The following is a 21592-nucleotide window of genomic DNA, read 5'->3' as shown; positions in this document are numbered from 1 at the left end:
GAGCCCCGTCGACAGCCCTACCCTACCTGAGGAGTGGAGGGTGGATGAAGTAGGGGGGGCAGGTGAGGGGTTGCAGGGAGGGGAGGGGGGAGAGGAGGGAGAAGGGATTGACATGTGAAGCAAGCTTGTTCCAAATTTGAACTAATAAAAAAAATTTTTTTTTAAAAGAATTCAGGTGCTAGCATAGGTGTGGACTTTAGGAGCCCATTCCACATAGAGGAATAGTCCCTGAGCCAAGACACACGGGGATGGGCCTAGGCCCTATCCCAAAGGATATGATAGACTCTGATGACACCCAATGGAAGGCCTCACCATCCAGGGGAAGCAGAAAGGATATGTGATAGGTAGGGTTTCATTTGGGGGTGGGGGTGGTAGGGGAGGACAGGAGGGAGAAGAGAACTGGGATTGTCATGTAAAACAATCTTGTTTCTAATTCAAATAAAAAAATCTGCAAAAAAAAAAAAAAGAATTCAGGTACAAAGAAGCAAAATTTATGTAATGGAATAAAGAAAGCATCTTCAACAAATGGTGCTGGCATAACTGGACTCTGGCATGTAGAAGACTGCAGATAGATCCATGTCTATTGCCATACACAAAACTTAAGTCCAAATGGATCAATGACCTCAACATAAATCCAGCCACACTGAACCTATTAGAAGACAAAGTGGGTAATACCCTTGAATTAATTGGTACAGGAGACCACTTCCTGAACACTACACCAGTAGCACAGACACTGAGATCAACAATTAATAAATGGGACCTCCTGAAACTGAGAGGCTTCTGTAAGGCAAAGGACACAGTCAGCAAGACAAAACAACAGCCCACACATTGGGAAAAGATATTCACCAACCCCACATCTGACAGAAGGCTGATTTCCAAAATATACAAAGAACTCAAGAAGCTAGGCTCCAAAACACCAAACAATCCAATTAAAAAGTAGGGTACAGAACTAAATAGACAATTCTCAAAGGAATCTAAAATGGCTGAAAGGCACATAAGTGTTCAATATCCTTAGCCATCAGGGAAAGGCAAATCAAAACAACTCTGAGATACCATCTTACTCTTGTCAGTATGGCTAAAATAAAAAACACCATTGACAGTTTAAGCTGGAGAGGATGTGGAGAAAGGGGAACACTCCTCCACTACTGGTGGGAGTGCCAACTCGTACAGCCACTTTGGAAATCAGTATGGCGACTCCTCAAGAAAACACAAAATGAGGGAATGCTGGAAATAGAAAAGCGGGGTAAACGATCAGGAACTACAGATGCAAGCATAACCAACAGAACAAGAGATGGAAGAACAAATCTCAGGTGTTGAAGACTCACTAGAAGAAATAGAATCATCGACCAAAGAAAATCTTAAGTCCAACAAATCCCTAACACTAAATATCCAGGAAATATGGAACACTCCTGAAAGGCCAAACGTAAGAATAATAGATATAGAGGAAGGTGAAGAAATACAGCTTAAGGGTGCAGAAAACATATTCAACAAAATCATAGAAGAAAACTTTCCCAGCCTAAAGAAGGACATGCCTATGAAAGTACGAGAAGCTTACAGAACACCAAATAGAGTGGACCACAAAAAGAAGTCCCCTCACCACATAATAATCAAAACACCAAACATACAGAATAAAGAGAAAATATTAAGAGCAGCAAAGAAAAAAGGCCAAGTAACATTTAAATGCAGACCTATCAGAATTACACCTGACTCCTCCATGGAAACTCTGAAAGCCAGAAGGTCCTGGATAGATATTCTACCAACAATAAGAGACCATGAATGCCAGCCCAGACTACTATACCCAGCAAAGTTTTCAATCACTATAGATGGAGAAAACAAGAGGTATTCCATGACAAAACCAGATTGAAACAATACATATCCATTAATCCAGCCCTACAGAAAGTACTGGAAGGAAAACTCCAACCCAAGGAAGTTAACTACACTCACAAAAACATAGGCAATAGATATTCCCACTTTACTAAACACCAAAAGAAAAACAGGCACGGGGCGGGGGGGGGGGGAGATCCACACACAATACCGCCAACAACAACAAATCCAAAACAAACAAGAATGAACAATCAATGGACATTAATATCCCTCAATATCAATGGTCCTAACTTGCCTATAAAGAGACACAGGCTAACAGAATGGATACGAAGACAGAATCGATCCTTCTGCTGCATACAAGAAACACACCTCAACTTCAAAGACTGTACCTCCGAGTAAAGGGTTGGGAAATGATTTTCCAATCAAATAGACCCAAGAAACAAGCTGGTGTAGCAATCCTAATATCTAACAAATTAGACTTCAAACTAAAATCAATCAAAAGAGATGAAGAATTCATTTCATAATCATCACAAGAAAAGTCCATCAAAATGAAGTCTCAATTCTGAACATCTACACTCCAAATAAAAAGGTACCCAAATTTGTAAAAGAAACACTACTAAAACTTAAATCACACATAAAACCCCACACATTTATAGTGGGAGACATCAACACCCCACTCTCACCACTAGACAGGACCACCAGACAGAAACTTAACAAAGAAACTAACAGAAGTTATGGCCCATTTGGTTTTAACAGACATTTATAGAACATTCCAAACACAAAAGAATACCATATTAACACTAGCCAGAATGGCTAAATCAAAAACACCAATGACAGTTGGTGCTGGAGAGGATGTGGAGAAAGGTATGCACTCCTCCATTGCTTGTGGGAGTGCAAACTTGTGCAGTCACTTTGCAAATCAGTATGGTGATTTCTCAGGAAAATGGGAATCAGTCTACCTCATGACCCAGCAATTCCACTCTGGTATATACCCAAAGGATGCACATTCATACAATAAGAACATCTGTTCAACTATGTTCATAGCAGCGTTGTTTGTAATAGCCAGAACCTGCAAGCAACCTAGACGCCCCTCAACTGAAGAATGGATAGAGAAAATGTGGCACATTTGCACAATGGGGTATTACTCGGGGGAAAAAAACAATGAAATCTTGAAATTTGCAGGCAAATGGATGGAACTGGAAGAAACCATCCTGAGTGAGGTAACCCAGTCACAGAAAGACAAGCACGGTGCCGGGCGTTGGTGGCACATGCCTTTAATCCCAGCAGAGGCAGTCGGATAGCTGTGAGTTCGAGGCCAGCCTGCTCTCCAGAGCAAGTGCCAGGATAGGCTCCAAAGCTACACAGAGAAACCCTGTCTCAAAAAAAAAAAAAAAAAAGACAAGCATGGTATGTACTCCTCATATATGGATATTAGACATAGAGCAAAGGATTACCAGCCTACAATCCATACCACCAGAGAAACTAGGAAACAAGGAGGACCCTATGAGAAAAATACATGGTCCCCTGAAGAAGGGTAAAGGGACAAGAACTGCTGAGCAAACTGGGAGCACGGGGGAGGGGGGGGAGAGGATAGGAAAAGAGGAGTGGGGAGGGGAGCAAGAGAGATCAGGAAGACTGAGACAGAGGAGGAATAGAGGAGAGTAAGAAAATAGATTCTTTAATAGAGGGAGTCAGTATACGCTTAAAGAGAAATCTGGCACTAGGGAAATGTCCAGAGATCCACAAAGATGATCCCAACTAAGAATCTAGGCAGTAATAAAGAGGCCACCTTTGATGTCCTTTCCCTATAATGAGATTGATGACAACGGTAATTGCAATCCTAGAACCTTCATCCAGTAGCAGATGGCAGCAGAAGCAGGCACCCACAGCCAAACACTGAGCAATACTCCTGGAATCCAGTTACAGAGAGGGAGGACCATGCTGGAGAAAACCTACAGAACCAGGGGACCTGACCTAGTGAGAGCACAGGGACTCCAGTAGTAAAGCTTGGGAACCAGCATTGGACTGAACCAAACCCTCTGAATGTGGTGTCAGCTAGGAGGCCTGGGTAGTCTATGGGACCTCTAACAGTGGAACCAGTATTTATCCCTAGTGTACAAATGGACTTCATGGCCCCATTCCCTATGGAGGGATACTATTCAACCCAGATACACGGAGGAGAGCCTAGGCCCTCTCCCAAATGATGTGATAGACTTTGATTATCCCCAATGGAAGACTTCATGGTCCTTGGTGATCGAGTAGAGGTGGGAGGTGGGGAGTAGGTTGGATGGGTTGGTAGGGGGCATGGGAGGATGGGAGGGAGAGGTAACAGGGGGATTGATATGCAAAATTATTGTTTCTAAATTTAAAAAAAAGAAAAAAAGAAAAAGGGGAGCAGTCTCGCATTCTCTTGTACAGTGGTTTGAGACCTGATCGAAGCTTCCAGCACCCCTGGGCAAAAGACTGCGGGCTCTCTACCTTATTATCATTCGTGAGTGCCACCCCCTGCCAAAAGTACTTGATATGCCCTTATTTAGGGCTCTTGTGGACTCTCTTAACATTCATTTACACCCTGCCACTCAAGAGGGAGAGACAGGTGAATCTCTCTGAGTTCAGAGACCAGTCTGGTCAACATGAGTTCCAGGCTACACAAGGTTACATAGTGAGGCCCTGTCTGAAAACAACAACGAAAAACTCCATCAAGTTTAAGTACTTCCTCCATGACCAATTTCAAGCTACAAGCTCAGCATCACTGAACATGGCTACTTGTGGGGAAACAGGTATTGCCCAAACCGGGGAGAACCATCTCTAGCACACTGCTGTGTGAGAACACACTTACCTGGATGGTGATGATATTGCCCCGTTTTAAAGACTGAAATGCACCTCACTAAGTTCTACACAAACTTACAGAAGTATAATTGATAGGCAATACTCAAAGTAGAAGGTAACAGTAATTTCCATGGTTTTTGAAAACATTCAAGGCCTGGGAAGAAGGGTTAGTGGATAAAATGCTTTCTGAGCAAGTGTGAAGATCTGTGCTTGGATCTCCAGAACCTAGGTAAAGCTGGGCATGATAGCACCCATCCTAATCCCAGTGATCCTACCAGAATGTGAGAGGTGGAGACAAGAATCTTGGCAAGTTCCAGGGCCACCAAGCTCTGTGTACACATCAGGAAAACAGCAAGAGACTGTTTCAAACAAGGTGGATGAGAACTGACAGGCAAGATTGTCCTCTGACCTCCCTGTGCATGCTGTGGTCTGCATGTGCCTGCAAAACACACACACACACACACACACACACACACACACACACACACACACACACCATATATACAAACACAGATACACACAAAATATGTTCAATAGCATATTGGTGAATCATGTCACTTTTCAATGGATATCACAGGATGAATTGGTCCCCACAAAAGCTGAATGGCTGTAGCAGTTATATGGATTTTGGATACATTTAATGTGGTTGTTGGTTGTGCTTTGTAGTTTATTTAAATCACTTGAATTTGGGGGAAGGGGTGTTTGTCACAGACATCATGACATTAGCTTTGGAAAAATTTGCATTAAGAGCACTGGCCATGGTTAATTACTCAGAACCAATTACCAAGGCCATTCTCTGGCCATGACATTAAGACACTTCTTCGGCACCCAGGAGGACACTTACCCTCTTGTTCCAGGAGGTAAGACATCTATTTTTATCTCCAGTTTCGGATCATTAGGATACAAGACTATTTCTATCAATCCAGAGTTCATGAGGGGTATTAAAATGCAGGTTTTGTAGGAACATCAATAATGGAGTGTCTATATTGAGTTCATGCTGCTTGAAGTCACAGGCCAATGGAAGGCCAATAAAAGTTATGGTCTTCTTCTTCTTCCTTTATTTCTGCACAAGATTATTCTGCACAATGATCAATGGTGTTAACACTTCTGGGATTTCCTAGTTGTGACATCCTGGTCTCCCTGGATAATGATATCAAAGACAGTTAGATTTAGAATCCTAAGATTTTTACCAATGATGAAGCACAGTTCTTTGTACTATAGTCCCAAATATTAGTGGAGTGAAATAGGGGCCTCATTTGAGTGAAGTTTAAAAAAAAAAAAAGGTATGTCAATTTTGTGATAGCCTCTGGTACCATGTAATTACAAGCAACCTCTAAAATTAAGCTCTCAATACACACACACACACACACACACACACACACACACACACACACACACACACACACACAATGGGGGATATTATTATGTAGTGAATATATGTTTCTCTTCTTGGTTGATGAATAAAGCTGTTTAGGCCAATGGACAGTAAGGTTGTAGCCAGACAGGAAGCATAGGTAGGGCTACCAGACTAGGAGAAGTCTGGGAAGAGGAACTCAGAGGATGAGTTGCCAAGGAGATGCCACGTAGCTACGGAGGAAGCAAGCGGTTCAGTCATCACTGGTAAGCCAAGACAATATGGAGATACATAGATTAATAGAAACAGGTTAATAATTAAGAGAAAGCTAGCCAATAAGAAGCCTGAGCCATCTGCCAAACAATTTATAATTAATATAAGCCTCTCTGTGTTTATGTGGAAACGGCCACAGGACCAGTCTGGACAGAAACTTCCATCTACACACACACACACACACACACACACACACACAGAGAGAGAGAGAGAGAGAGAGAGAGAGAGAGAGAGAGAGAGAGAGAGAGAGAGAGAGAGAGGAGAGACTTTTTGTACTTTTGAGTTTCACCTCCAGGTGAGAGCCACTCATTTTCAAGGATCTCATTTGGCTATCTCACTTTCTTGGGGATCTTGGCATCTTATGAAATGTTTTTAATATCTACTCAAAATCAACAAGCATTGCAAAAGGACTCACATGGACAGAGGTGTTCCCAATATCCTGGCATCAAGACATACTAAAATACGCAGTAGTTGAGGACACAGCTCAGTGTTAAATGTTTAGCATATGTAAGGGCCTGAGTTGAATACCCACCACCACAATAAGAAAGAAAGAAATATATGAATAAGCAGGTCTTCCCAAAAATTGAGCAACAACAAGCCAAATGAATAATAAAATCCGTATGTTGTATTTGGGGATGTCATAAAGAATATCAGTGTTCTAGTTGCTTTTCTGTTGTTAAAACAGGCTGACAAAGCAGACTTAAGAAAGGTTTATTCTGGCTTATGGTTCCAGAAGGAGCAAGTCCATTATGGTGAGGAAGGCACAGCAACAGTTAGGTAAAACATGGTAGCAGGATCAGAAAACTGGATGATCACATTTTTCATCAATATATAGGAAGGAGAAGAAAGAACAGGAAGTGTGGCAGGGCTCTAACTCCTCAAAGCCCGCCCCCAGTGACATACTTCCCCAACAAATCTCCACATAAGCTCCTCCCACAGTGCCTCTGACTGAGAACTCAATGTTCAAAAATGTGAGCCTATGAACCAACATGCATAAACTTGAATTACTCAGACAATACGACTACTGAAGGTAGATATAGTGTAAGGGGTTTTATATAGTGATTTTACATACAAACAGAATATAAAAGCTGTAAGTGTACTTTAAATTAGGATATCACTGCAAATCTCTGTCTTTTAAGCTAGATGAATACATCACACTAAATTCTTTGAAGATCTTACCTGCCTAGTTCAGCTTCCACAAATAATGTAGTAAATATAACCAAGGAATATTTCTTCTACAAGTGAAATTCTATCCTAAAAATTAGTACAAGCAGTTCTACTTCTGCTGCTCCTGCTCCTCCTCCTTTTCCTGTTTGTTTGTTGAAGTTGTTTCATTTTTTAATTGAGACAGGGTCTCATTGTGTAGCTAGCTCTGGTTGTCCTGGAACTCACTATGTAGACCAAGTTAATCTCAAACTTACAGAGATCCTCCTGCCTCTGTTTCCAGAGTGTTGGGATTGAAGGTGTGTCCCACTATGCCCAGCTAGGTGGTTTTCTTAAGACTAAGACTGGCTCAAAGATTGAAGAAAAATACAGTAAACTTTAATAAATAAATTGCCATTTTGAGAAATGGACATTTCTCTTTATAAAAATTGAGTGGCCCATGTTTTGAATGTAACTAAATTGGATTGTGCTTGAGGAATTGTTAAAGAAAGAAAGTCTGAAATGGAGCTGAGGTCATCAGCACTAATAGATGTTGACAACAAAGCAAGAGGACATCTTACAGGATGTATTTTGAATGGGTATTTCCAGACCCTGTCAATAAGCCACTATAGGGGCTACACAATCTGGGGGAGTTGGGAAAAATACTTCTAGAAAGCAGTTGAGTCTTCGCTTCCATGCTCCCTAATTATGCTTATTATAGAGTCTCAAGCCCAAAGGCAAAGGCTCCCAAAATTTATAGTATTCTATTTTCCTAGGTAGTTGCATCAGTTTGGATAAGATAGGCATGCAATCAGGATGAGCAATGCTTAACAAATGTTTATTTCTCTCCCATATGACAAAAGCAGCTGGGCAGGGATCTCAACACCCCTCCCCAAACCACTGCAGTGGTGAAGGTTTCACTTCAGAGTTCTCTCCGTGTCCAGGGCAGCAAGAAGAGAACACACAAATGCACATCAGCTCTAAAAGGTTCTGTCCAGAAGTAGCACACTCTATTTCCACTTGCATTCTCTTTTTCAAAGTAAACATCATGGCTATGACCAGCATCAAGGAGACAGAGACTGGAAGGAAGACTAGAATGCTGGGAAGAATCTCTAATGCCCACCATGGTGACACCAAGACATAAAGATCTCTACATGATGACATCATGAGCCATCTCATACCCTCAGTTCCTAATTCACAAGGCAAATTGAACCCGGCGGTGTAGCCCATCATGTATGTTTGCCTTTGCTCCTCTGGGAACAATATGTCCAACACCCAGTTACCTCTTCACACTTTGCCCCATTTGCTTGTCATCATATAAGTCTTACAGATACAGAGAGCATTAGTTACTACAATTTTGAAGTCCTATAAGTCTTTGCAGTTGTGTCCTTCCTGCTATATCAGTTGCTGAAGATTCTTCCCTTCTCTAAACAAGAGACTATTAAGTTTTGATCCCATAAAAGCAGATAAACCCCACAATTTTAGCAACTAAAGTGTACTATCAACACAGAAAATTTGTGTGCCAATTAGAAGTCCCAGAGGATTCAACACAGAGGGGGTGGTTCTTATTCAGGATTCTTAGTGAGAGAAATTGAGCTCCACCTGACATGAAAAAAAGAAGAAAGAAAGAAAGAAAGAAAGAAAGAAAGAAAGAAAGAAAGAAAGAAAGAAAGAAAGAAAGAAAGAAAGGAGATGGAGGGAGGGAGGGAGAGAAGGAGGGAGGGAGGGAGGAAGGAAGGAAGGAAGGAAGGAAGGAAGGAAGGAAGGAAGGAAGGAAGGAAAAAGACCCACTGGAACTTCAGAATTCAGAAGGAGCTGTGGCAGACCAAGACTCAAAGAGAGACTGGATTTAAATACACTCAGTGTAACAAAGAGGGATTGTGAGCATCTCCTTGGTAAGGGGTAATAGAATATACTGTGGGAGGGTGGGGTTGGGAACAGGAGGGATCAAGTGGGGAGGGAGAAAATATTGTGAGAAACCACTGGAGTTAGGGGGCTTTTGGGGAGGGTGAGGTGGAAACCTAGTGCAGTGGGAACTCCATGGAATCTATGAGAGCAACCCTAGCAAAGACTCCTAGTATGGGGGATGCAGAGCATGAACCAGCCATCTTCTGTAACCAGGCTAGGCATCAAGTGGAGGGATTGGGATACCAACTCAGCTACAAAGTCTTTGACCTACAGTCTGTCCTGCCACTAGAGAGTGTTCTACGACCAGAGTCTAGCAGAATCGTCATCAGAGACCAGAGAGACTTCATCCAGAAACTGATGGAAGCAGATGCAGAGTCCATAGTCAAACATTAGGTAGAGGTCCTGGAGTCCTGGGGAGAAGGGTAAGTGATGATCAGAGGAACCAGAGGGGCCAGGGACACCATGAGAACACAGTCCACAGAATCAACTGATCAGGACTCATGGGGGTTCAAAGAAATCAGGGAGCCTGTAGGAGTCTGACCTGGTCCCTTTGTATATATGTTATGGCAGAGAAGCTTGGTGTTCTTGTGGGATTCCCAATAGTTAGAGTGGGGGCAATTTTTGACACTTTTCCATGCTTGTAGGACCCTTTTTGTCCTACTGGGTCGACTAGTTAAGCCTTGATAAGATGGTTTGTGCCTGGTTTTATTGTAGCATATTATTCCATGTTTGTTTGTTGTTCCTAGGAGGCCTATTCTTTTCTGAGGCGAGATGGAGGGGAGGTGTAGTTGGGTGAAAGGGGAGGTGAGTGGGGACAGAGCTGGGGAAGGGAGAGAGGGGAAAGTGCAGTCAGGATGTAATATATGTTAGAAGAATAAAAAAATTAAATAAATACAGTTAGTGTCTCCCTTTTGTCAAATCTCCCTCTTTGTGTTCATCTCCACTGGTTTTGGATTTGTCAGCATCACTTTCTCAAGCCAGCTTCTTCCAGAAGGGAGCAGAAGAGAATATGGGACCCTAAGGAGCCTTAGGCTTATAACCAGAGGAGAACTGGGGCTTTTCTTCTTTGGAAAGTTATACTTGGATAAATCCCAAGGAAGCCACTAATGCAGTGACACCTCGAGGAATGTGCTTATTTGTTTGTTTATCATTTTATTTCCTTCTGCAGTGCTGGGGATCACAACCAGGACTTCATTCATGTTAAGTTCACAGTGTAGCACTGAGCTATATCCTGAGTACCTGACCTTATGACTTGAAAGGGTTCCTCTGGGTGCCCACCTGGAGAACAGATTGGACAGAGGAGAAAGTAGACTCTCCTTTTGTCCCTGCTGGCCAGATCCTCACTGACTCCCTTTGTAAGGACAACTCTGTAAGGCAGAAGCATTACGGATGTCTGGCGAGGCTAAGATTGAGAAGCCCTTATGCTTTATTTCTGTTGCTATCAGAAAACATGTCTTGGGTACTTCATGGGCTACAGTAACTTTCAGGACAGAAATCCCAAAGCTGTTCTCCTGAGTCTGGAACTCCAGCAGGAAATTTGCTCACACTGTTCTTGGTTGTTGTTTCTTTCTGTATGTAAATCCGAACCATGACATATCATCTTACTTTCTCCTGAGCTTGCTATTACAGCAGGGCTCAAACAAAGCTGGTTTTCCATGCCCCTTTACCCTGCCCTTCTTGATCCCTCCTGATCACTCTTCCATTGTTATGGAAGCAAACCCTGCACCTTGAACATGATAGACAAGCACTCTACCATGGAGCAACATCTCCAGCCTCTTTCCCCCTTTTTTACATTGAGACAGAATCTCACTGAGTCACCTAAGGTGGTATGGAACTCACTATTTAGCCAGATAAGACTTAAACTTAGTACCCTCCCACCCCAGCCCCCTAAGAAGCTAGGATGGCAGGCCTGTGTATGTCAACAGATCTGTATCACAGTTCTATTTTGGCTGACTTTTCCAAACAGTTTTTCTTTTCTGTTTTGATTACGCAAATATATGTGATCATATTTCTATAGAAGGCCCAATTTAGAATTCAGGAGTATCCAGAGTATCCAGTGGCTGGTCCCTTTCAGCCTACCCTATCCCCCTTTCCAGAATTGACAAGTGTCAACACTCTGTCGGGTCTCTTTCCAGACCACTCGCATGAAAACATGGATGTCTCTTTCTGGAAGGTGTAAAAAAATCACATAAAATATATCATTCAATGAGTTCTCAAAACTCTAACATGTAAGTACCTCTTGACTATTCAACAAAATGCCTGCATTACTAACTTTCTGTTGATGTAATAAAACACACGACCAAAAACAACTTATAGAGGAAAGAGTTTATTTGGTCCATCATGGCGGTGAAGCATGGCAACAAGCATCAGTCATGGCAGCAGGAGCAGGAAGCTGGGGGCTAACATCTTGAAGTGCAAGCACAAAGCAGAAAGAACAAAATAGACATAGTCAAGGGCTTTTACTCTTAAAGCCTAACCCTTCCTCCAGCCAGGTCACACCTCCTCATCTCACCTCCCAAACAGTGCTACCAACTGGGGACAAAGCATTCAAATACCTGAGCCTGTGAGGGAGAGCCTCATTCAAGTCACTGCAATGGCTTAGGTTTTCTTTTCTATATTGTATTAGTTGCATTTCTATGTTGCTGTGATAAAATATCGTAATCAAAGAAACTAACTTTAAAAATCATTTAATTGGGCTTATGATTCCAGAGGATTAGGGTCCATGATGGCAGAGTAAAGGCATGCTGGTAGAATAGCTTACATCTCTAAACCGCAAGAAGAAGCAGAGAACACATAGGAATGGCATATGACTTTTGAAACCTCAAAGCCCAATGCCAGTGACCTCCTTCAACAAAGCCACACCTCCTAATCCCTTCCAAACAGTGTCACCAACTGGGGACCAAGAATTCAAACATATGAGCCATTCTCATTCAAACCACCACAAATATGTATACACTTTTTAAAGACAAAGTGACATTTGTGAATTACATGCTTTACAGTGAAACTGATTGCAGTTTCATAACCCAAAATATTCTAAAAACGTTGGGAAAGTTTTCAGCTTGTTTATTTGGCAGTAAAACCTGACCTGACCTGAAACTTCTAAAACTCTTTATTTATCCCTCTTAGTGAATATTGCTAATTTTCAATGAAAAATTATATTGTGATACATTAATGTTATTTTTTTACTCTAGACACCACTAATTATATTGCATGATTGACAACCAAAAATTCTAATTGTGAAACATATCTAACCCCCAAGAGTTTGGGGATTTGGAAATCTTTCAATTTCTTAAGAAAACTTCACAAAATATCTAAAATTCTGTTATCAACAATCAAATTTCTAGTATTTATCCACACTAAATATTATTCTAGTGTCTATGAACTAATCAATGCAATATTCTAAATAATTCTATGGAGTAGCATTATGTTCACCATTTTACAGATTTGAAAAACTGAGACACTGAGACACCGAGACACTGTGGTTTCCACAGTCAAGAGTGAATAAGCCAGAATCTGGTCAGCTAGCCATTCATGCCATCTTTACCGTTTGCCTCTGTGAATAGGATATTCAGTATCTCATTAGTTCTTAAACATTTTGGCTCAATTGCTTAACATTGTTTTTTTAAAAGCAAAACCTCACAAACATAGTTGAGCAGTAGCATGCACCTATCATGCCAGCACTTGGAAGGCAGAAGCAGGAGGATCAGGAGTTCAAAGCCAGTCTCTGCTACATAGTGACTTCAAGCCAAGCCTGGATTTACATGAAATCCTATCTCAAAAATAAGGAAAGAAGCAAACACATACAGAAACCAGACATTAACATCTGGTGACATCCTTGATCAGTCTCTACTTTACTTGCTGGGGCAGTGCCTCTTGCTGAACCTGGAGCTTGCCTTGTCTAGCTAGCCAGCTTGCTTTAGGGGTCTCTGTGTCAGCTCCTGAGCTCTGGGATTACAGGCAGGCTTTCACACTCACCCAACTTTCATGAAGGTGCTGCAGATCTAAATTCTGGGCCTCATGTTTGCATAGCAAGTACTGAATCCACAAAGTCATCTCCTTAGCCCTAAAATAAATATCAGATGCTATTTAAGAAGCTGAAATCTTGTTGAAAAGTTTAAAAATCGTTCCTTGCCTTCCTTGGTTGGGTGTTGTCCTCATTAGGTTTTCTATTGCTATGACAAAACACCATGACCGAAAGTAACTTGAGGAAGAAGAGAGTCTATTTGGTTTAAGCTCCCATGGAACAGTCCATCATTGAAGGAATTCGGGACAGGAACTCACAGTAGGAACCTGGAGGCAGGAACGGAAGCAGAGGACATGGAGGAATGTTGTTTGCTTTTTATATAACCCAGTGCTCAGGGGTGGCACTACCCACAATGGGATGGGTCTTACCACATTAATAATTAATTAAGAAAATTTCCCATTGGCTATCCCTATGTGTCAGCCTGATTAAAAGATACACAAATCCCAAACACTGGCCATAGCAAGACCCAGATGTGCTACAAGAGCCTAGCAGAAGAAAGGGCCTGGACTCCTGCACATAGGTGTTATCCTAAGCTATCAGATGGACCACTTTCATCTGTCACCTAAATACTTGTGTGTGTGTGTGTGTGTGTGTGTGTGTGTGTGTGTGTGTGTGTGTGTGTGTGTGTGTGATGTATGCAAGTGTATATGCATGTGGGTATGTGATGGGGAATGTACTGTGTATGTTTATCTTATTGATTGTTAAATAAAATAGTGTTTGGCCAATGAGACAGCAAGTTAGACAGGACTAGAAGTCAAAGGGGATTCTGAGAAATGTAGTAGAGAAGTGCTGATCCAGGCAGGAAGTGACATATTTAAGCGAAGGAGAAACAGGAAGGGCCCTCTTTTTTCCCCTCCACTCCTGCTCCAGTGGCAAGATGTGATCCACCGGCAAGGAGGGACTCCAATAAGGCGTCCGATAAGGTAAGTCTTATAAAACATATAGATTTATGATAGTTAAGACTGAGTTAGCAGATGAGAATCTTAGTCATTGGCCATGCAGCATTGAACCTAATACAAGTTTCTATGTATTCATTTGGGCCTAACTCAGGCGGGCGGCTGGCATAAAGCTCACACGTGGAGGTGGGCTCAGGCGGCTTTTGGCGGAAAGATTTGTCGTAACAGGTATGCATATGGAAAACAGGTTGGTGTAACCCTCGGCATTATTTTTTGACACACTATCTCTCCCTGAACATGGTACATGCCAATTTGGCTAGACTGACTGACTGGCCAGAAACCCCCAGGGATTGGTCTGTTTCCTCCTTCTTAGCACCAGGGTTGTAGGCATGCATGGGTGTCGGGATCTGAACTAGGGTCCTTATCCTTGTGCAGTAACAATGACCATTTCCCCAACCCCTAAGTGTTATTTTAAAATCAAAGGTAAGATTAAAATTTAGAGGATGTAACAATCTATACAAAGCTATTCTGGAAGAACAAATAATTAGATTGCCTTTCACACCCCCCACTTCTTCTACTTCAGTCTAAACATAGCAGAATGAGAGTGTGGAGCTTCATTTGCTGCTTAACTGACCCATACACGTTAATAAAAGGCTGTGGCCCAGGCTTTGAACATCTTGATAGTTTTCATCAAACAGAAGGGAGTGGTTTCTAGTGAGCCTGGTTTATGATTTCTAGGAGGTATGAGGCAAAAATGAAATCAGGAGAGGATGGAGTGGAAGACATTATAAATACCCATGGCAGCCGGGTGGTGGTGGCACACGCCTTTAATCCCAGCACTCGGGAGGCAGAGGCAGGTGGATCTCTGTGAGTTCGAGACCAGCCTGGTCTACAAGAGCTAGTTCCAGGACAGGCTCCAAAGCCACAGAGAAACCCTGTCTCGAAAAACGTCAATAAATAAATAAATAAATAAATACCCATGGCTTGATGAGAAAAGAAGTTGTCCTGTGAGCCACAGCAAACTAGCAAAGTGTGAGTCAGGGTGGTAGGGACACTGCTCTGTCATGGGTTTAAAATATACATTTCTCTGGAAATTAATGTTCTCTTTGGGAGAAGGATATTCATGGTGTGTGTGTGTGTGTGTGTGTGTGTGTGTGTGTGTGTGTGTGTGGTGTTGTGTGTGCTATGGTATGTAGCATTATGTGTGTGTGGTGTATAGTGAGGTATGTATGTGTATGTGGTGTGGTATTGTATGTGTGTGTATGGTATATATGTGTGGTGTGTTGTGTGGTGTGTGTGTGTGGTGTGGTGTGTGGTATGATGTGTGTATGCAGTATATAGTGTGGTGTGTGTATGTGTTGTATGTGTGTGATATGTGTATGATACATAGTGTTGTATGTAGTGTGGTGTTCATGTGTATGGTGTTCATGTATATGGTGTGTGTGTGTGTGTGTGTGTGTGTGTGTGTAGTATGGTGTGGTATTCATGTGTATGTGTGTGCAAAAGGACTTGGCATCACTCAAAGAAGAATTCAGAAATCTGAAATGGAGTTTTAACCTTCTAGTTTCTGTATGTGTGCAATTTCATTCCAAATTAGTTTTTCTAATAGCTCCTTTATGCTAAATATATTGATATTTTGAAATTATATGTGTAAAGTGATATTGCCGCTGAGTTATAATATTTGAGGATAATAAAAGTGGCATTGCAAAGACATTATATGTATGGAAAAACTTGGGCCTCTGAGCTGGACCTTCTGTGGGTGAAAGAAAGCAAATGGCTGCCCTTCATAGAAAACAAAAGGAAAACACTGAACAAAACACTAAAATTGACCATTTTATACCCCTAAAACAACCCAACAGGTCATAATGCAAACAGCAAGAAGCAGTGCTCACTTAAAAGGGAGAGGCAAAGCCCCATCCCACCCCAGCTGCAGCCACAGCATACAGGAGAGCAGGCCCACACCCTGCCTGGACAGCTCGCTAGACTTGACCCTGTAGTTGGGTGCACGGGTAAGCCAGCCCTGAGGACATGAGAGAAGGAGAGCTGACGCCCCCCCACACACACACACACATAAACACCTTGTAAGCCCCCTAAAGCAATCAGGAGTGAGGGCCCTGCTCCCTCCTGGGCAAAACAGTAGAGCTGGCCCTGGTGATATGTGTGAGGGGAACCCAGATCTGGGGCCCAAGAGCAGGAGAACTGGCATTACTCCTTGTTATAGGTGTGTTGGGTGAGCTAGCCAAGGCAGTGCTGGAGAGCTTACCCAGGTAGCGATGATGAGAGAAAGCTGGCAGGCTGGCCAACCCAGCTACCACCCAGGCCCAGAATCAGGACTATGAGTTGGTCCACCCCAATATCCACCGAATCTGTGAACTGTTGGAGCAGGTGAGGGAGATAAACCTATAGATTGAAAACAGCAGGATCTCCATAACACAGAACAACAGTAGGATATCTGAGAGAAACCCCTGTGAGAGCCCATTATCGGTGGTCCAGCAGACGCCAGAAGCCTCAAGCCAGACCAATGACTCATGGTAATGAACACTTGCAAGTAAAGATGAATGGACTAAACGATAAACTGTGTGTCTCAACGCAATACACTACAGCTTTCACAAGATTCTTCTTCTTCTTCTTCTTCTTCTTCTTCTTCTTCTTCTTCTTCTTCTTCTTCTTTTTCTTCTTCTTTTCTCCTCCTCCTCCTCCTCCTCCTCCACTTCTTCTTCCCCCTCCACTTCCTCCCTCTCCTCTGCCTCCTTCTGTTTTTTTGTTTTATGTGGTTTTTGGTTTTTCTTTTAAATTTTGTTTTGTTTTATGGGGAGGTTGCAAGGACAGAGGGCAGATTAAAGGAGATGGGGTGATAAGTGGAATAAGAATGCATGATATGAAATCCACAAAGAATCAATAAAAGTTTTTAAAAAAATAAGAGGAAAGGGATAGAAAAGAAGAGAGAAGGACAGAGAACAGAGACAAGATCAGGTGGGAGCGCTGAGTTTATGACCTTCTGACCCAGCATTCCTATCCCATCCACTTCATTTTACTGGCCTCTTCCAGAAGCTTTTTTTTTTTTAACAGCTAGGGGTGGCATCACGAAAAAAGAGGCAGAGTAACTACAAATTACTCTGTAAGCAATATTTAACCTAATGGAGTGAGCTCCCATACACCTGATTGCTAAGTTACATGCACATAGGAGATCCCCAAGGTCTACCAGATAGAGTCCGGGGATACTTGTAAATTTGCTGTGCTCTTGAAAAATGAACACACAACTTTGGCAGCAGAAGGCAAAGCTTCACTGGCTTGAAATATCTGAAAATTAATTTTGCTCAAGTCATTGGCTGAAAGTGCTAAAGTACATAGGCAGTAAGGAGATCACTGGGGACTCAGATATTTTAGACTTTTAAAAACAGACAGAAAGGGGTTTACACTGCAGGGGAGATAGTTCACAAGTTTTTGTTGATGCTGTTTGGTTTGGTTTGGTTCTTTTCAAGACATGATTCCTCTGTGTAGCCCTGGCTGTCCTGGAACTGGCTGTGTAGACCAGGCTGGGCTCAATCTCAGACATCACCTGCCTCTGCCTGCTGAGTGCTAGGATTTAAAGGCATGCACCACCACTTCCCAGTGACAATTCATAGTTTAAGTCCTGATCATAAAGAAAAACAACCTGAAACTCAGGAAAAACAAAGCAATCCCATTTACAGGGTACTGTCTACAATGCACTTATTAGTCAGCATATCCAATCTTCAGCCAGCAATGGAGAGGTAGGCAAAGCAGAGAGAACCACAAGCAGGAGGAAAAGTAAATAGAAACTGATTTACAGCAGACCCAAATTCAGGAGAGAAAGCATTCAAAGCAGCCATCTAGATTTGTCCAAAATGCTAAAGGAAAATGTTTGAATGTTAATTATGAGTAAATAGATGGACTTGCCACTCTAGGTCCCTCAAATGAGTTTAGAATATTCTCTCTGTGTGTGATTTAACTTCTGCCTCTGTCAAAGTGAGGAGTTCCTGTAGAATATTTCTATGTGTGTCATTCTTTGTCTTTATTCCGTCCAAAGTTTATGGGAAACCTTGGATCTGTAAAATAAGTTTTCTTTCAGCAGCAGATTAGGGAAATTTGGGGCTTATATCTTCTTTATTTCCACCCCTGTATCTAGCAGAGGACTAGAAATAGGATACATGTACGATGTATATGTTCTTAGTACACAAAAGATTTTGTTATGGAATAGTCTTTGTTCACTGTGAAGATGTGTTGCTCTTGTTGGCTTAATAAAGAGCTAAAGGGCAATAGGTAGGCAGGAAGTGATTAGGCAGGGCTTACAAACAGAGAAAAAGAGAGTTTGGGTGTCCCGCGCGCTGTATGTTCTCGCCGGCAAGAAATACACGCAGGACACTCGGATCCTTCTGCAGACAAGCTTTAATGCATCTTGAGAGTTGGGAGAGCATAAGCTTACCAGAGCGGAGACTCTGAACCAAGAATCCCTTTCCTTAATAAAGGCTGGCAAGCAGCCGCCTGGGACGTGTTACCCTATGAATGGCTTCAGCTCCTCAGGCCAAATGAGCCACAGGATAGGCAGAGATCAAAGGAATGGAGATTACCCAGCGCCTGTGAAGTAATTTACATCTTGGTGTCTTCAGGCACCATTATTGTAATGGAGAATGCAGGAACCGGCTCCCTACATATCTCCCTTTTTTTATTAATTAATGATAAGGCTTTACATTTTTACAAGCAAATAGGTCACCCATATGTTGAGGGATAGAGGCAGAGGTTGTACCTTCCCAAAATCAAACATTAAGACTGTGTACGAGAGTCGCGACTAGGCTGTTAGCTTGACCCAAAGCACTCTCGACCTGTCCTCTGCCGTTTTTCTGGGAAAGGGAGACTCGGGCAGGCAACCCTTATGCAGGACAACGTACCTCTCAGAGAAGCCTGCATACTAGGCAACTCTGTGCGATGCCTTTGCTCAACACCCTCATTGGGCTGCTCAAACCAGACACTCTACCCTGTGCAATGAGCCTAGGCTCCGGGTGTGCAAGAGCTGTCTGGCCGGCGGCCTATTGCTTAAGCATTGTTAGCCAAATATCAGTGGAAGCGCTTGGGCGATCTCTCTTGGTTTGAGCCCTCGAGCTTACAGACCAGCCAGAAGTAACACCAATCCGCAAACGGCTGCATCAAACAATTCCACCCCCACCCCTTTCTCACAGACCAGCCAGAAGTAACACCAATCCGCAAACGGCTGCATCAAACAATTCCACCCCCACCCCTTTCTCTCCGTCAAGGACAGGAGTTAATCTGGATAACAATAGCGGCTCTCAACTCCCGGGGAAAGGGTGGAGTTTCAACTTTTGAAGGTCCGAAGGGGCTCTTCGGGTTGAGTCTTTCTGGGATCCACAGGGGATTCTCTTCATCCTGTGGGAAAACACAATAGCTCCCCTGGATCTTATGAGAATAGGATCCGGGCCTCTCCAAAGATCAGTTAAGATATCTTTCCATTTTACCATTTCCTTGGCCTTTTAGGTTTTGAGGTGAGACGCTTGGCTGCGGTATGGCCCCCAGCGTTAATGTTTATGAGGCTTTAAAGCCATAGGCATTCCAGGCCTTTAAGAAGTGTTGAATAGCAGGCATTGCCTTTTCCCCTATCAAAGACTGGAAAAGCCATCTGTAATTTCCTCCGCTCCTCTGATGGTAAAAAGGAGTCGGTACCAAATAATGGGGGTGCTGATGGAAGTACACCCGCTGGATTAATAGGCGATGGCCTCATATTTGCTTTCACTTTTGGCAGCCGATATCTATCGGGGTGGTATCGTGCTGCCTCCTCCTCTAGCTCTGCTTCCTTGCTAGAGTCTAAAATCTCAGAGTCTGAGCTGCTCAGCTCCAAGGCCTCTAGTTTCATTGTAGGGCAGAGGCTAGGTTTTGAGTCTTTATTTCTCTTAAATTTACCGGGGTGTAACCGGTTATCTCCTATTTTCTCTCCCTCCTTTTTTGTTTCCTTTTCACCTAGCTGAGCTGTTTCCTCTAAAACTTTATCTCTTTAGCTTTCAGAGTCATCAGAGCTATCAAGATTTAAAGCTTTAAACTTATTTACAGAATCATCTAACAAATTATTCACTCCCTTGTCATTAGACATCCCAGGAGGTCCTTTTTTCTTATTTGTTGTTTTTCTTAACAAATTACTCACTCCCTTGTCACTAGACATCCCGGGAGGTCCTTTTTCCTTATATTTTATTGTTGGGCGCGCCCCATCTCTCACCATATTCGGTTTCTGATATGTAATTTTGGACTTCTTTAAGATTGTTACAACAGTGAGAAAGGTCAAAATAGCTCCTAGTAAAAGCACAGAAGCCTCTATATTAACCTCCCAAAATAGCAACATTCCCAAGCCAAAGTCCAGAAAAAACATACCTCTCCGAATTTACCACCCTGCAGTTCTGAATCTGCCCCGTTAGAGGGGTCTCCGCAGTGCCGGAGATATTAACAAATATCCCGGGTTTCGGCACCATATGTCCCACGCGCTGTATGTTCTCGCCAGCAAGAAATACACGCAGGACACTCGGATCCTTCTGCAGACAAACTTTAATGCATCTTGAGAGTTGGGAGAGCATAAGCTTACCAGAGCGGAGACTCTGAACCAAGAATCCCTTTCCTTAATAAAGGCTGGCAAGCAGCCGCCTGGGACGTGTTACCCTATGAATGGCTTCAGCTCCTCAGGCCAAATGAGCCACGGGATAGGCAGAGATCAAAGGAATGGAGATTACCCAGCGCCTGTGAAGTAATTTACATCTTGGTGTCTTCAGGCACCATTATTGTAATGGAGAATGCAGGAACCGGCTCCCTACATTTGGGGATGAAGAAGGGCAGAGTCACCAGGAGATGAGGGGAGAAGCAAGATGAACATGCCATGCTGAAAATAGGTACTGCTGAAAGACCCCGAAGGGATACTTTCGTAGAGGGAGACCCACACACCCAGGAATCAGCGAGGCCACGAACTGGATGTAAAAACAAGAGGCTTTATTGGAGACGCAGGTACCTGGGGCGACTTAGCTTCTGTGTGGCTAAGCGCCCCGAGCCAAGGGAAAAGGGGTCCTTATATAGGAAAAAAGGCGCAAGCTAGGAGCAAGGATTCTATTGGATAATTCTAATGAGGCATTATACAGAGCTATTCCCATTGGTCAATGTATATGAGGCGCTATACAGGGTTATTCAAATGAGGCAAAGTACAGAGTTATTCAAATGAGGTGAAACACAGAGTCTTTCAAATGAGGCGAAATACAGAATCATTTCCATTGGATGGTTCAAATGAGACACAGAGCCATTCCAGATCAGCATATTCTCAAGGTCTGGTGTCTGGTA

The sequence above is a fragment of the Cricetulus griseus genome, chromosome 2 (genome assembly GCF_003668045.3).
Source record: "Cricetulus griseus strain 17A/GY chromosome 2, alternate assembly CriGri-PICRH-1.0, whole genome shotgun sequence".
Taxonomy (NCBI): Eukaryota; Metazoa; Chordata; class Mammalia; order Rodentia; family Cricetidae; genus Cricetulus; species Cricetulus griseus.
This window is presented reverse-complemented; position numbering follows the sequence as displayed.